We start from the raw sequence: 10,579 nt of genomic DNA, 5'->3' as shown, positions 1-10,579 counted from the left end.
CACCCAAGTTTCTGATCAGGTCCATAGCCACTTTGCCAACTCAGATGCAGCCCTGGTAGAAATGAGTTGCTGAAGAGAGAAGGAAGTATGCTTTGAATACTTTTAGAACAGTTCAAGTTCAGAGGTGTGATTCTTGAAACAGTCTCTAGATGGGGCTGGTGCCAAATGATTTGCCAATGCTCCAAAGCAGTTCTGAAAAAATAAGCAGGTAGATTTCCAAATAGCCATACAAAGCAGAGGGTGAGGGGATACCATCTTCATCTAAGGATCATAGGGTGGTTTACAATATAAAACAATTTTAAAGCAAATTAAAAGTGGTAGGGGGTTATTTTGGAGACATTAAATGAGCTGGTACATATATTTGCTTTGGGGATTCCAAAAGAATGAATTATGTGTTGCTTGGTGTTTGCTTGTTTGTTTTCAATTTAATGATTAAGATTACTATTACTTATAATACCGTATCATTATATAAAATAAATAAATAATAAATACCTTATTTTTGGAAGAAGCTTAAACTGCCACCCTATGCTCACTTACTTGGAAGTAAGCCCCATTGATTTCTAGCCAAACTTACTTCCGAGTAGACGGACACAGGACTTTAAAACAGGCATCCCCAAACTCGGCCCTCCAGGTGTTTTGGGACTACAACTCCCATCATCCCTAACCACTGGTCCTGTTAGCTAGGGATGATGGGAGCTGTCGTCCCAAAACATCTGGAGGGCCGAGTTTGGGGATTCCTGCTTTATAAGGATTGCTCATGGTTTTACCTCAGCCAGATCTGTATTTGGTTCTGCGTCATCCTTCATTCATTATCCAGTGTGGTGCAGTGGTTAGTGTTGGGCTAGAACCTGGGAGGTCAGAGTTCAAATCCCCACACAGCCACAAGGTTCAATGGGTGACCTTGGGCCAAGCACTGTCCGGCAGCCTGACCTACCTCACAGGGCTGTTTGGAGGATAAAAAGTGGAAGGGGAGACACATGCAAGGAAGTCTATATTTCATCCTCTATGTGCATCTTTAATCTTCAGTATGAACTTGCGGTATAAACATTTATATCTAAGAATTCAAAGAGGAAGAAATTACCTTTCTGGGGGTTTTGATCCATAAACCTCACAGCCACAGAGAGCTGCCTCAACATCCAGCTGCTTGGGGAGAGGGAAGCAAGCAAATATTGTTGACAGGCCTGTAAGGTGAAGAGAGACCTTAAGAGAAGTTTTCTAAGTGGATTGTCACATATTCAGTTTGTTTTCCTAGCACTCCTACAAAAAGGGGGGGGGGGAGAAAGCCTATCCAGATTGCTGTCTGCTGTCTTCATCATTTTAGTTCCAAGCAAAAACTAAAAAATTAAAAATCCTGGAAGCAGCTCATGGCCAAGAAGAAAAGCCCAAAACACAGGTGTTGAAACCCTTCGGCTTTGGGAACCTTTGTCCCAGGGACCAAATTAAACCTCCTAGGGCTCCCCATTTGGCCTCACCCCTAGTCCAGAACGGGCATGGAGAGAATTAGCCCATTTCAGAATCAAGACTTGACTCTGTCTGCCATGCACATGTGAGAAAGGAAGCCAGTTGCAGTTCCTGAAGAGAGTCGTACAGAATAGGTCACTGGGAGATTTGACCACCCCAAAGGCAGAAAATCCAGAAAATGTAACTCTCGCTGGAAGGGCACCAACAGCATGCTGGCTTTTAAATGGTGGCCAGCACCTGCTGTCCCAAGGCAGCTGCTTCACTCTCTCATGGTTATTGGCAGGGAAGAGGAGAGCTTTTTGAGTGCCATATAGACTGTGGGAGAAATTCAACATTGCACTCTTCCAGCAGCTAGAATCAAGGTCACTCAGATGTACTTCCAAGGGCCGTTCCTCATCCCTTTGCCTCAGGAACCTCCCACCTGCTTCCTCTCTCAAGGATGCATATCCTTCAACATTTCTCCAACAAAAATAGGGATGTCCCATTCCATAATAATAATTATAATACCCCGCCCATCTGACTGGGTTGGCCCAGCCATTCTGGGCAGCTTCCAACATCTATAAAAACATAACAAAATGATTCAGGGCTGCCTTCAGATGTCTTAAAAGGTTGTATGGTTGCTTAGATCCTTGGCTCAGGTGCCACATAACTCCATACACTCCAACATTTTTCTGATGAAAATAGGGATGTCCTACGGAAAAATGAGACATTCTGGGAGCAAATCAGAAAGTGAGGCAACGTCTATAAATCTCAGACTGTCCCTGACACTTGGAGGGTCGGAAGGATGAGGTTTTGCCTAAACAACCTACATAGGCTGAGGGCACACTAATGGAGAACAGTCCAGTCCAGGTTTCTGAGACAAGTGACTACAGTGCCTTCATTATACACCTTTAGGCACCAGGCAAAAACGTTCCTCTTCAAGCAGGCCTTTGGTTAATTGACATTCAATGCCCATTTAAAATGTGTTGAGGGTGGGTGGGTTATTGGGTTGTTCTTGTTCTTATTTTGATTATGTATTTTGTGTTTTTATATTGTGGTTTTATCCTGTGAACCACCCTGAGACCTAGGGCAGTATACTATTACTACTACTACTACTACTACTACTACTACTAATACAATGTCCCTTGGCTAGCCAGGCCAGGGCTTAAGAACCTAGGAGGAGCCTCATGGATCAGGCCAGTGGCCCATCTAGTCCAGCATCCTGTTCTCACAGGACCTGAGGGCAACAGCCTTCCCTCCCCCCTTCTAAGATTCCCACTGCCTCTGACTTATCCTCTGTGAATTTGGCTAATCCTCTTTGAACGCTGTCCAAGATGGTGACCATGATTGTCTTGTGTGGATTTTATGAAGCTGTTGTCCAGTGTCCTCTCATCACAGCCATATTTCTGAGGCATCACCTTCAGTGGTGAAATGGCTATTAATGAAATATACTCAGAGTCGCAAAGTGATTTCATGCTCTTTATTCAGCTCATAGTGGTGAGGAGGAATGAATGAATGTCCCCTCAAAGTATCTGCTTTATATACATTATTTACACAATGGGCTGCACATGATTGGCTAATTCTGGAATTCTACTGTAAGCCAATCAGGTTGTGGATTCACTTATATCTGGAGCATGATTGGGTGGTTCCTGCCAACCAATCATACTGCTGCATTGTTCTAGGACCAATCAGACTGCTGCATTCTGAATCCTATTGTTCTAGGACCAATCAGACTGCTGCATTTTGGATCCTATTGTTCTAGGACCAATCAGACTGCTGCAGTTTGGATCCTATTCAACTCAGTACATAACAATTAACTAGAAAGGCCTATTTGGGGCAGTTTAAGAAAGCGAAATTGTTTCATAGAATGAAGTTTACTATCCATAACTATCCAAGGAGAGCTATGTAGACAAGCCAATCTCAGGATTCGGTGCACTTTGCACCACAGATTGCAAGATTGTTATGTCTGTCTGACCTTATGGTTGTTACTTGAAAGCACTGCATAATCCATTCTGTCCAAACCAAGGAGGTGGGGTGTGTGGATTTAGTATCCCTTTGGGATGGTGATGCAACCATATGAAAGGGTGGCTGCTGGCCCAGTGATCCAAGTGGGCTTGTCACAAAACCCGGTCATGTTCTTCTGTTCTAAGACCCAAATCCCCTAATTCCTGCTGGCCAGTTTTGGTCGGTGTTTAAAAGGCATCCCTGTTATGAAGTGCTAATGCAGCTGTGAACACTGGGCTTGGACTTCCCCCTCCTTGCTCAGTTGGCTCAGCGCTCTCTGCAGCTGGTGTTTGCTGACGGCCGTTCTTGGAGGTGAAGAGTTTGTCCTGCACATGCCGAATGTGTTCATTTCTCAGGAATCAAATGACCACGCCAGGGCTAAACAATGTGTGGAGCGGACAATTTGTTTTGGACTCCTACTACTCCAGGTGCTCAAAGATGGTGTGTCTTGGTAAATCCAGGACTAAACAAAAGTGCAGGCAGCTCTCAGAAGGAATCAATTCTTCCCCAGAGTGTTATTTTGCATTTTAGCAAATGCCAGCAAGCAATCAGATTTAAACCACTTAGTGCCAGGCGTTTTAAGCATCACTAGCTAAAGCAGAACCAAAATATACTCTGCACTATCTCTCCTTGCCCCCAAATCAATTGGCATCTGCTTAGATAATGATAATCCATAGTTTCATCGAAGCAGCATTGGAGAAGAACGAGAAGACCATCTGGTCATTACTGGCAGAGCAGGGCATGTGATTTTAGGGGGTGAAACTCATTTTTTGCACATCCCTTCAGTAAGGGATCTTAAAAAGATGCCTTTTGGTGCGAGCGATTCAAATCTGCTTTTATTTTTGAGATTGGACATTTAGCTTGGTAAGTCTTTGTTTGGTTAGGGAGCAAATAAACTGCTCTTGGAAAACCAAAGAATTTTAGTTTTACCTTCTGAGATGTCAGGTAATAACATAACTGGCAATCATTTTTAATAATTTCTATGCAATGTTACGGGACACGGGTGGCACTGTGGGTTAAATCACAGAGCCTAGGACTTGCCAATCAGAAGGTCAGCAGTTCGAATCCCCACGACGGGGTGAGCTCCCGTTGCTCGGTCCCTGCTCCTGCCAACCTAGCAGTTTGAAAGCACGTTAAAGTGCAAATAGATAAATAGGTACTGCTCCAGCGGGAAGGTGAACGGCATTTCCGTGCGCTGCTCTGGTTCGCCAGAAGCGGCTTAGTCATGCTGGCCACATAACCTGGAAGCTGTACGCTGGCTCCCTTGGCCAATAAAGCATGATGAGCAACCCCAGAGTCAGCCACAACTGGACCTAACGGTCAGGGGTCCCTTTATGCAATTTTACACACATTTTACTTGCCAAGCAAAACTGAATCATATTCATTTAACCCAAATATCTATTGAATCCCTAAGTCATGTTACAACTTTTTAGCACCCCTCATTTTTGGAATTTGAAAGTTGAAAAATTCAACATGCCCTATTGGCAGAATAGCAAAAATCACCCAGAAGCCTTTCCCTAGATCTGAACCATAAAATGTGCTGCAGACAACAGGTACACAGTAGAAAGGTGCTTATGGAGCGATTAGAACAGAGACCTAGGAACCTAAACTCTTCTGAATAAAATGATTACAGCCAAGAACAGGCCAACTGCTTTGAATAATCTGGGGTTTGGACAAGTGTAGAATTAATGGGCCAGCATGACTTGTTCATGTTCCTCAGCAGAATTCAAAACTCTTATCAGAAAGGGAAAACTCACATTATGCCACTACAGAAATTCCAGTTGCACAACATATTACATAGCTGTTCAGTGTGCCTAAGTTTTAAAAGTAGAGTTAACCTTTAATTGCGCTGACTTCAGATGCAAGAGGTTGGCCTTCAGTATTGGGGCAAAGTTGTTGGCTGGCGGAACTAGTTCAAAATGAAACATGGAGGGACCACATACTGTTTCGACACTCACCTTTAAAGGCATAATACTTGCACGAACCTGATCTTGGATTAGATTATAATGTAGATAAAGGGACCCATGGCCATTAGGTCCAGTCGCGGACGACTGGCGTTGCGGCGCTCATCTTGCTTTACTGGCCAAGGGAACAGGCGTGCAGCTTCCGGGTCATGTGGTCAGCATGACTAAGCCGCTTCTGGCGAACCAGAGCAGCACACGGAAACGCTGTTTACCTTCCCGCCGGAGCCGTACCTATTTATCTACTTGCACTTACCTCCCCATTTATCAATCATAAACCCACACATTTTGTGGGTTTCCGCAAACTACCAATAATCTGTTTCTGCTAAAGTGGATTTGTTGTGCCAGAGTTTTAATCCATTTTAATTGCAGAACCCTGAATTTAAAGCATGCAGTTGAACTCCTCCCACAAAATACTGAGAATCTGGATGCAGCCTAGTGAGATTATGGCAGAGAAATCTGGCTTGTCCTACTGGTTCTATCCTGGGCATTTTCACTTAAGCTGTGAAAAACAGGGACTGGCTCAGCCTTAACTTGTGTTAACTACTACCTAACTACTTCTCAATATTAATCCTGTATCTTTTACTTCCTTTGGAATCTGTCCATTGGCATGTAGTATTCCAAATCTTTCAACCTCATCATTTTGCTGAGGTGATGGTGTTCAGCATTCTGGAAAATGTGCAAGATTTCATCTGACTAGTATGGAAGAAAATAGTTGACTTTGAAATGCGCCATTGCCACCTAGCGGTCATTGCTTAAGTTGCACATATTCAACATTCACATTTCCCAGATAATGTGAAAATGAGAGTTCCAATTAATTGATGATGTCATATTGTGGCTAGTTAAAAATGGAAACATGTCTTATTACTTCGCCACAGCCAAGATTTGATTCTGGTGCTGAGTGTACAAGCCACAACACACAAGCTCTGAGAATCTCAGGCAACAAAAATGAAGTCTACTTGTCCTGCACAGAAGTGAATTATAGTTGTGCATTAGCAGGACCAGGTGGAGAAGATGGGCAGCTCAAATTTCACCTTAGCCGCTAAGGTTGCACAGGTTGTGGGGAGGCATGACAACCAGGGACAGGGCCTTCTCAGTGATAGCACCCTACTTATGGATAAACCTCCTCCGAGAAGCTTGTCTGGCACCTTAAATACAGTCTTCTCAGCACCATGTGAAATCTGAATTTTTATCCCACTGCCTGTATATTGCATTTTTATTTTTATTTTAAATCTTTATTGTGGTCCAAAGATCCATAGAACAAGTACAGAACAAAATACAGTTAAGACAGCCAACCACAAGAGAGAGAGAAACCGAGGCAGTCATTTTGTTATGTCTCAAGCATGATGATCTTTGTTTCTTTTAACTTCCAAAACAAACTTTGCCACAGGCAGTGTAATATCATTGGACCTGTCCTCCAGCAGATATTTAATATGGGAGGCTTCAGACTTTCCCGGCAGATTTGCCAGTAGGGGGTTGATCAGTTGGTCCCTCGCTTGCTCGTACTGCCCACAATGCCATAAGATATGCTTCATGCAATTGACGTCCTGAGAACATAAACAAAGCCTATTCAGATAAGGGATGCCTGTCTGACGTCTACCATTTAGCACTACATTGCATACTTACAGTTCAACGGTGAACTTGGATTTAGGGTTTTCTGCTGGATATTTTTATTATGCAACTTTCTTATACTTTTAATATCCTGTTTTTATCTTTGTGATCTACCCAGATCTGTTAGTAGATGACCAAGAGAACTACTGTAAGCAAGCAAATAAAAACTCCATTCTTTATCCTCAGCCCCGTCATTTGCAATATGGCAACTGTAGCTGAACCATCACTGGGTTTGTTTTGAGGACCAGACACAAGAGGCCTGCTGCAAGAACCAAAGGCGAATGTAAGTGCAGTGTCCCACTTCTTATATGAGATGATGTATGTATATGAAAATGGATGTGGAACACTGGGCTCCCCTACCTTCCCATGCGAAGGTCTGCAGCAGCACAGATGGGGACTTTGAGAGCTAAGACACAGCTAGTCCAATGGATGCCATTTGGATACAGTCTGACATTCAATCATGAACACAAAGACAGAAAGGAAAACAAAAGCAGGGTGTTTTAAGAGTATTTTATTGAGATTACTTTTAATATAGGTGCACCTGAGGAGTAAGTGGTCTGAAACAAAGGAGGCAACAATCCTTGGCCTCAAGAGCATTTCTTAGCCTGCAAGCAGAGGGAGGGGTGACCAGGGAAAGGCATCTGCACTGCTGACACTTGCTCTTCCTTCCCTTAGACCTGCAGCCACCTCCAGATTTAATACCTCCCAATAATATTTGCACTGGCCACATACACCCAAAGGCAGGGAGAATTTTGTAAGTATTTTCCAAATCAAGCTAATTTTATTTATTTATTGCAACCAGTATATCTGGTGAAGAGAAGTTCCCAATAGGCTAGAGAGTCTACTTTTCATGGCTGCAACACAGCAACAGGGGATAAATTGGATTCCTTGCACATTTAAAGGTGAACCTACCAAAATTTGCCCTTTCTGAAACATGACACCAACTGAAACCTTTGAAATAGGCATTTCTTTGGATTTGACAATGCAGTTCTCCAGCCAGGTAATGTGTGCTAAAAGCAAATGTACATCAATATGTGTGTATTAGTGAAACTAACATACAGTGGTGCCCCGCAAGACGAATGCCTCGCAAGACGAAAAACTCGCTAGACGAAAGGGTTTTCCATTTTTTGAGTCGCTTCGCAAGACGAATTTCCCTATGGGCTTGCTTTGCAAGATGAAACGTCTTGCAAGTTCTTGCGAGTTTGTTTCCTTTTTCTTAAAGCCGCTAAGCCGTTAATAGCCGCTAAGCCGCTAAGCCGTTAATAGCCGCTAAGCCGCTAATAGCCGCTAAGCCGCTAATAGCCGTGCTTCGCAAGACGAAAAAACCGCAAGACGAAGAGACTCATGGAACGGATTAATTTCGTCTTGCGAGGCACCACTGTACATGAATACACAAAATTGCTTTGCAAAAATGTGTTACATTAGGCCAAAATTGTAAGCAAAGGTGCTTATTAGGAGGAATTCTCTGGTGAATTTTCACAAGGACTTTAAAAAAATAATAATCCACAAGCTGGTGTGGAGATGTGGGTAACTGAACTAAAATGCAGTGGAGGTGAAATGGAGAAACTGAAATTAGCAGATTTACCCATCCCCACTTTGGCGGTGAGCAGGAGTGTGGTTGCACATAGACTTGCAAGCGTGGGTACAAAAACAAGGAAATACAGACAGTCTTTTTGACAAACCCTTTACTGAAATCCATATGTTACAATTAATAGTGTTTTACATTTCTCATCTTCTAAAATCACATCTTTGGAGGAAAAAAAAAAGAACAGCAGCTTAATTTTAAAGGCTTCTTCAACTTCTTGAAGGTGCGGATGAAAAACAAATGATTGAACATGTTTGAGAGCAGGATTCTGTGCTTTCTGGACACAGTTAAGGCAAAGAACTTCTCTTCCCATTCTTGAATTCCCCAGGTGGGAAGAGACTGTGGCAGCAGCAGCAGCAGCAAGCTGCATAAACGGTAGCGCAGGTTTGATGGGTGTCTTATAAAAGGCTCGTAGAATGCCAGAAAGTCAGATTTAACGATAGTCTTTCTTCTGAACATCTTTGGGGTTCTGGCAGGCAAAGGCACATACTTCACTCAACACACTGAGGCGAGGCTTCTTCCTAAGCTGATTTGCCACATACAAAGCACAATCCAGCAATGCCATCAGGAAGGTTCATCCGGAAGGTTCATTACCCTCCCTTGCTTAAAGTCTGAAATGACTATTGCCTACATCTGCAGTAGCTTGATACCTGAAGTAGCTTGATACCTGAGAACAGAAATCACCCCAAGTTAGTTCAGCAGATCCAGGGTATCTGGATCAATTTCTCATGGAAGGCTTTAGCAGACATATCACAGCAGAGGTTGTGGTTCTATAATAGAACCATAAAGGCCTTTTGATCGTTTATCGGAAGCATCAGATAGCATCCTCTGCATTGTATTAATTGAGCTAAAGATAGAAACCCACTTAATGTGAAAAGCAACATTCCTTGGGGAAAGGAGTAACCTTTCTGAAATTTTTCGAAACTTGTATTGCACAGGGCCTTCATACCATAGGCAAACTCTGTTAAGTATGTTTCTGACTTTTGGGGAGAGGACAATGGCTGGATTTTTGCGTCATAGTAAATGTTTTCCTATGAATATGCAGATCTCTCCCACATCACTCTTCCCCGATAAAAAGCGAGAGCGAAGACAACAATTCTTGACTAAGCATTACATCTGAATTGGGAATTGTGATCTGAAGCCAATATTTGTTCTTGGCTTGCCATGCATGGATCATTTGGCACCCCAGTCCCCAGGTCAGATGTAACACTAAGCCAAGGGGGGGGGCGGGGGTTGCTTCCACTAGCTGCTAGGGGGAAGCATAGCAGAAGTGATCTGTGTATTAACAGTAAACCATGACTTAGCATGATGTGAAAATTCAGCGACAGAACTATGAATGTCAACACTTCTTATAGGCCAAAGCTTGGAGAGCTGGAGATGATCCGCCCCACATATATCAGGAGCTGGAGTCAGTGGCTGTTGGTAGTGGTTGATGGGGCAACACTGCTTGCCCGACTTCCCATCACTGTCATTGCTGTGGCTTACCAGGAGGGGGAGTGGCAAGGCTGGCACAGTGCAAATGCAATCGTGGATCTGGTGCTCCCACTGGTGCCCTTCCACCATGCCAAGCTCACTGCTGCCTCAAGCCCAGTGGATGGGAGGTCAGGAAAGCAGTGCTCCAGGACCAACTACTACTATCTATATTAATACCTTGGGTCCCCAGATGTTGTTGACTACAACTCCCATCATCACTGGCCATGCTGGCTATGAATGATAGGAGTTGTAGTCCAACAACTCATAGGGACCAAGGCTGGTCTATATGGATTTCCCGAAGGGAGTGGTGAGGGCAAGAGAGGGGTAGGTTTGGAAGCAACCCATATATCATGTGGAGGCAAAACTTGTGATTTTTACCAGCAAATCCAAATTTGCTTCAGTTTTCCAGCTTCCATTAATGTACAATCACTGGAAAACTGCAGCAAATTTGGATTCGCTGGTAAAAAATGTATTTCTTGCATTCTGTTTCTAAATGAATGCTTAT

The 10,579-nt window shown here is 43.5% G+C and overlaps 1 protein-coding gene across 6 annotated transcripts in view; it reads right to left on the bottom strand.

Annotated features, from left to right (window-relative positions):
* Window positions 1-7,511: 7,511 nt before the first annotated feature.
* Window positions 7,512-10,579, bottom strand: part of CD36 (CD36 molecule (CD36 blood group)) — a 66,660-nt gene continuing 63,592 nt past the window's right edge. For all 6 annotated transcript variants that reach the window (XM_081023736.1, XM_081023737.1, XM_081023734.1 and 3 more), the window contains one exon: window positions 7,512-9,268. The gene's annotated coding sequence lies outside the window, so the exon portion shown is untranslated. The remainder of the gene's footprint in view (window positions 9,269-10,579) is intronic.

The sequence above is a fragment of the Podarcis pityusensis genome, assembly GCF_964106645.2.
Source record: "Podarcis pityusensis genome assembly, chromosome: 10".
NCBI lineage: Eukaryota > Metazoa > Chordata > Lepidosauria > Squamata > Lacertidae > Podarcis > Podarcis pityusensis.
The sequence above is the reverse complement of the archived record's forward strand: the minus strand, read 5'-3'. Positions and strand labels throughout refer to the sequence as shown.